Source organism: Lactuca virosa, chromosome 2 (genome assembly GCF_052849685.1).
Source record: "Lactuca virosa cultivar CGN04683 chromosome 2, Lactuca_virosa_CGN04683_v6, whole genome shotgun sequence".
Lineage (NCBI taxonomy): Eukaryota > Viridiplantae > Streptophyta > Magnoliopsida > Asterales > Asteraceae > Lactuca > Lactuca virosa.
The window spans coordinates 129578589-129584828 of NC_136427.1; positions in this window are offsets into that span (position 1 = coordinate 129578589).

The following is a 6240-nucleotide window of genomic DNA, read 5'->3' on the forward strand; positions in this document are numbered from 1 at the left end:
AACTCAACACGGGCCTTCAGAAAGTCTTCTCCAAGTTTGACGATCTAAAGTAAGCTTTAGTACTTGCACCGGTTCCAAGATCCACCGATGCAAGGGGGGGGGAGAAGGTCCAAGCAGACCATGGAAACCTGCCTCGGAGTTCACACTCCGAGATGAAGACTTGAATTCCGACGATGAAGTCGAAGTTGTGTCCGGACTTCTAGGAATTTCCTCTGATAATGAAGAAGATAGTGAAAAAGAAAAATATGTCACCAACAGAGTTCTAGGCCTCGAAGCTCCAAAGAAAATATTTCCAAAAGTGTTGACTGAGGAAGAGAAGAGAATATGGTCCGCAACCTCTTGGCCATCCTCTTTACCAAATGCTCTTCAAAGGGCCATTCAAATGGCTAAAGCCAAATCCCTCCTCACAGCTGAAGACTTCCGAGCCACTCCTTCTATGCTCCCACCTATTCCGGCTCCAAAAATTGCTCCAATAGACCAGGGCTCTCCACTTCAGATCCCTGATGACATTCCGGAAGATCCACTTCCGAACCCCACTCCGAAATTTGTGGTGGATGAAAACATGAAGCTCATCGTGGACGCACTAAAAAGAAACAAAGGCAAAATCCCAATGACTGCTGAACAACAAGCCTTCCACTCCGGACATCCTCTCAAGCAAAAGCAAGGATGGTCTCAGGAGGAAATCAACAAGGCGTTAGAGGAAAGCATCCAGATCCAAGCTCTTAAGGATAATCCTAATCCGATGTGTGGCATCTATCCTATTTGCCGTGAAGGCATTCTCCGGGAACAAGAAATCGTTCCGTATATGTACTACAATGTTCCTACCAATGATTCAGAACAGCTCGATCTTCCTCTCTGTCCACACAACAAGTATTACATCAAATTTGCTCCTCTTCACCCAAGTGATGATCCAGAAGTGATCCTCCGGACTGAAAGAGAAAGGCTTGAGACATTCTACTCCAAGAATGCTCAATCGTTTAAGGAGGTATGGACTAGAAAAAGAATCACCCAAGTCCATGGATTTGCAAGAAAAATCCTTTTGAAATTCGAACTTAACTACCCACTTTTTTGATTTTACGTCCTCCGGAACAAGCCTATCTACGGAACCATTATTGATGCGGAGTTCCCTTCCATGAATCCGAACGACATTCTGACTCTGGCTGCTCACTTTCGAGGAATGAAAAACAACGATATCGGCATGGGTGCTTTTCATGCTGCTCTAAGCTTCCTCAAAGATTACGTCGCGGAATTTTGTAGATGTGACTATGAGCTGGCTCATCTCTACGGAATTGAAGACTTCGTTGCGAAAATCACTTATGTTCTTCCGGAAACTGATCTGCTTGAAGATGGTCCAATCGATGACCCGGTTCTAGGGTTTGTCTACACAACAAGGAAGACAAACAAGGACTTTTTCCGTGTCCTTGACAAACACCTAGTCCCGACCAAAGCACTCCGGAAGTTCATCTCTCGTGCATCAAAGTCTAAAGCTCTGGAACATGTCAAAGCAAATTTTGTAATTCAACTGACATGGTACGTTGAAGTCAGAGAATGGCAGTTCCGAGCTTACACTTTCATCAAGGAAGAAGCAATATAATTGAATGGATTGCTAAGTTCACTTAGGGGGAGATTGTTGGAACTTGAAAGTGAATCTCTAGCAATCCTAAGTCCGAATTCCGAAGTTCATGTGTTCCGAAGTAAAGGGTCCGGAGTCAATTGTGAAGAGTGGTCCGGAATCTGTCCGGACCAAAAGAGAAGAAGATGCGAAGCTGAAGTCATTCCAGAATGATTCTCATGTCCGGAATGGGTGTTGATCCGGAGTAAAAATATTTTGTCTTTGTGCATTTATTAAGTTTGTCTTTGTATTGATGTGACATTTCATAGGACTTAGTCTTTTTGTAATATTAGACAATCAGAATGTCAGGAACATTTCTATTGTCCAGTCCCATGTAAGTATTCTAGTTAATTCGCTGTAACCTTCACTCCTATTTATAGGAGCTTCCAATGCAAAGTCAAAAACATATCTTTCACTAAACTTTTGGCATTTACTAAAATATTTCAAACTTCTTTCAAACATTCTTCTTGTTCTTCATTTATTAGCTTTATCTTGATCATTCATTCTCATTCCTCATTTAATGACTTGATCATTTGTTGAATATATTATCTAAGACTTGACTAGTCTTTCCAGGCTTGACTTGAACATTTATTAGCAAGCATACATTGATCTTAAGCATTCACTCAAGGTTTGAGTTCTCAAACCTTGTCCCTGCGCATCAGATCTATTTTGTTCTCACACTAGGTATCATGTTAAAGTCTGTTTTTCTAAGCCGGTTGTTTAGGACTAAAATCTTTCAGTGTATACAATTTTATATATTTCACGAGATTGTCTCGCAAGACATGAACCTATTTATTGAAGTTGTATCTATTGAATGTTATTGTTTTATTAAGTCATTAAAATAAAATTACAATTTATGGTTATGAGAGTGGATTATACATATCAACAAAATTTGAAAAAAATTCATTTATTATTTTCAATATTTTCAATAATTAATACCCTTTTAGTTTCCAAAAACATTAATTATCAAAGTCTAGCATCCAATTTGCAAAACAAGTAAATGGTTAGGTGACCTTAATCCCATTCATTTGAATCCAACCCGATAGATATCAATTATTAATTATATTCTACTATATAATTCTTATATTTATGGGATTGTTAATAATAAATTTAATTAGATATGTTTGATACCATCTATGTCTCAGATCTCTCTTGTTTGGGTGACATTTATCACACAAGATATCCGATCAAATAATCCAATTTGAAAAACTTGTGTAATCGGCCAATAACTTTGTTATAGAAATCTCAAAAAGGATCTTTATCCTACTAGTGCATACAACATATGTGTGAGTGTTCTTCAAAATTGATTGCATAGGTTTGAGGTTTGTAAGGTGTCTTTGATGTTTTTATAATTCTATTTTAAAATACATATTATATCATGGCTATTGAATGCATCCAATAAACCATGATTTTCTTAAAAAATCTTATTTTATGTAAAATCATATTTTAACAATGTTCTTTTTATAAAACCCGATTTTTTATAATTGACACGATGAAATTTTAATAACTATTATTAAGTTTTACATTTGAGTGGTTTAGAACATTTGTAAACCTTTTAATAAAACTTCATTTTATAAAATGAGGTTTAAGTTTGATATGTTTTTGAATTTGTATTTTCAACTTATATAATTTTAATCCCGAAATTTACCGGTTTCTAGTTCTAATAAATAAAGCCTGTTTTATTTAAAAAAAACTATTTTAACATCTTATGTTAAAAGGTAAATTTTATTAAAATAAAACTCCTTTGTAATGTTTATTTATGTTCAAATATTATTTTGCATTTGAAAATCTACTTATCCAACCAAAACATAATAATAACAACATAAATATAAAACAACAGAAACATGTTAAAAACATTTATGCATAAACCAACCAAATATTGGCTTTTTATGAGCCATCACGAAATGTCAAGTCCGTTCTTAAAGGGACAGTTAAAAGGACCAAAATATATTCTATTAATGTTGTTGTAGAAAATCATATTTGAGAAAACAACTATTGCTTGCAAAAAAGTTGAAAAACTTCTTGAAAATCATAATTCAGAAACATGCAACACTTTCACCAAGTGTTGCAAAAGTGCCGCAAAAGCTCCAACAACCTTTAAGGGAACCTCCAACAACAACAACTATAGTGACAATGTCATAAGTTGCGAAAGTTCACTTTTAGTCTTCAAAAAATGTCTCCATCTACATTTATTGCTAGATTTTTGTACAAATAAATTATTTCTAAAAACTAATCTATTACTTACAAAAATAAATGAACAAAACTAATCTAGTTAATTATTACATACCATATGAATAAATAAATATCACAACCACTTTTTAACAAATCAACAAAAACAACAACACAAAGGTCCGTGGCAAGTTTATACACATCATACACATTTATATACTATAAATTATATAAAACAACTCTTTGTTTTTTCTAAAACAACTTTTGTGACAAAAATGCATGCAATCTTTTGTCACCATAAAAAATAACAATTACAAAGTTGTTAGAAAAATATGTATGGATATTTCTTGCAAAGAGAAAACCATCCATGTTTTCTAAAAACAAAGATTTCATCAACTTAACATAAAATCTAACCAAACTTGCAAAAACGGCTCTGATACCAGTTGGTGGGTTTTTATTCATAAATCATTTCATCAACGCAAAGGTAACAACGAAAGATTTTTATTTTGAACAAAGTAAAACTAGTTTCATTCTGACCAAAATATCATTCTGCAAGATTTAGAAAGATTAAATAAAACCAAGAAGAAGAAAGTGAAACAAACTTTGAAGACTCTGGTTCCTTCTGACAATTAGGAAGTTGATGAAGATGGCTTTAAGCTCCAACGAAGAAGCTATCTAAAAGCACCCACCAACATGTAGCCAACTTGATAAGATGCTAGTCTTCTTCTTGCAATAATAATACCCTTTAAGCCTTTAAGGACAAAAAAAAAGTTTTGTTCTAAAGGAGAGTTCTAGTAAAGTATCAAACATATTCTTATGATTTAACAATTTAAGAGAAGAAAAGCTAGAGAGCATATAGAGTGCGAAAGAGCAAAATTTTGTGGTTTTTCTAGTTTAATGATCTAATGAAAGCTTTTATTAAGGATTTTAACCAAATGATTATCACATGGATCTTAACACTTTAATCAATATGCTTCTTAAGCCTTTATCTTAATAATACTTTCAAGACATGCTTCTAAAGCATGTCCCCTTGAATATTATAATGAAAAGACCATATTCTCTTACACCATGACTATCTCTTATTTTTTTTTTATTTATTTATAAAGAAAAAGAGAAGATTTTATAAAAAAAATCTTATAGTCTTTTATAAGATATAAAGCATTACCATTTTTGCTAAAAAAAGTATTTCTTGTCTAAAAAGATGTACATGGCTTAATAAATCATACCTTATGATATATTATGATAGTTATATTGAAATAATATTATTTTACTAAACATAAATAATTTCCAATTAATTACAAGAATTATATTTATTTCTCAAGAATCAAATTCTTATAAATAATATATATGGATCAGGTTGTTGTTAGTGTATCCTTTTAGGATCATATATTATCTAGCCATTTCATTATATAATGACTCATGGGCATAAAGATATTTTAAAGGGTCTATCACAATCTTCCAAACCATAACCACTTCCGCAAAAGGGTATATCATGGTCATGCATACTAATCATCGTCCACCCTATCTGTAGGAAACTCAACACATAACATCCATGTTACACACGATTTCAAACTTGACATATTCAATCCACATAAACCGTTAACATTTTTTTGTTCACGATATGTCATGACACCATATAGCCATTTGAATAATAAGCTCTCGATACAACACCTTTCTTGTTATCATCCCTCCTGAAACTTGTCAACTGACAAACCCATCTCACTAACAGGCAATGCCAAGGACTAACGAGGGTATCATATACTTTTGCTAACATCCATTCCTTCCTCTTCGTGAGATTGATGTGGTCTGACTATGGTCTTATTGTTGGAATAAGAGTCCAAGGTCATAATTAAATTTGTCAAAGTCATGACTAAGTTGGTATAACTTTGTGGAATAAAATTAAAGTCCTTGTTGATTTTCCCTCAAAAACTAGAAATAGCTTGAAATAAATTTAGGAGAGAGATAAAATGATTTGTTAATTTATTATGTGACTAATAACTTAGTTCGAAATAGATAGAATTGGTTAATTATTAATCATAATTAATCTGGAATTAACTCAGCATTAATTGGAATTAATTAAAGTTGCAATGGATGAATAGTAATTGTTCAATAGATGAACAAAAGAGAGGCAATTCTAGAAGAGTCAATGACATGGAAGGTTTTGGGAGCCTCTTTAGAGTTTCTAGATCCTCCTGGTTGCTGATAAGGAAAAGATTTGAATTGAGATTAAATATATTTTTTAATTATTCAAATATGGATTTATCTACAAGTTACCTAAACTATAAATATGACCTTTTAGCCTTGAATTTTTGTTCATAACATTATCTAGAAGATAAATTCCAATTTTAGTTCTTTCTCCTCTCCTTTTGTCTTTCTAGTGTTATAGGGTTTTGGGTGTGAACCATTAGAGGCGTGCATACTTTTGGTGCTTGCTTTCCCTGGAGCATTTAAATAACTCA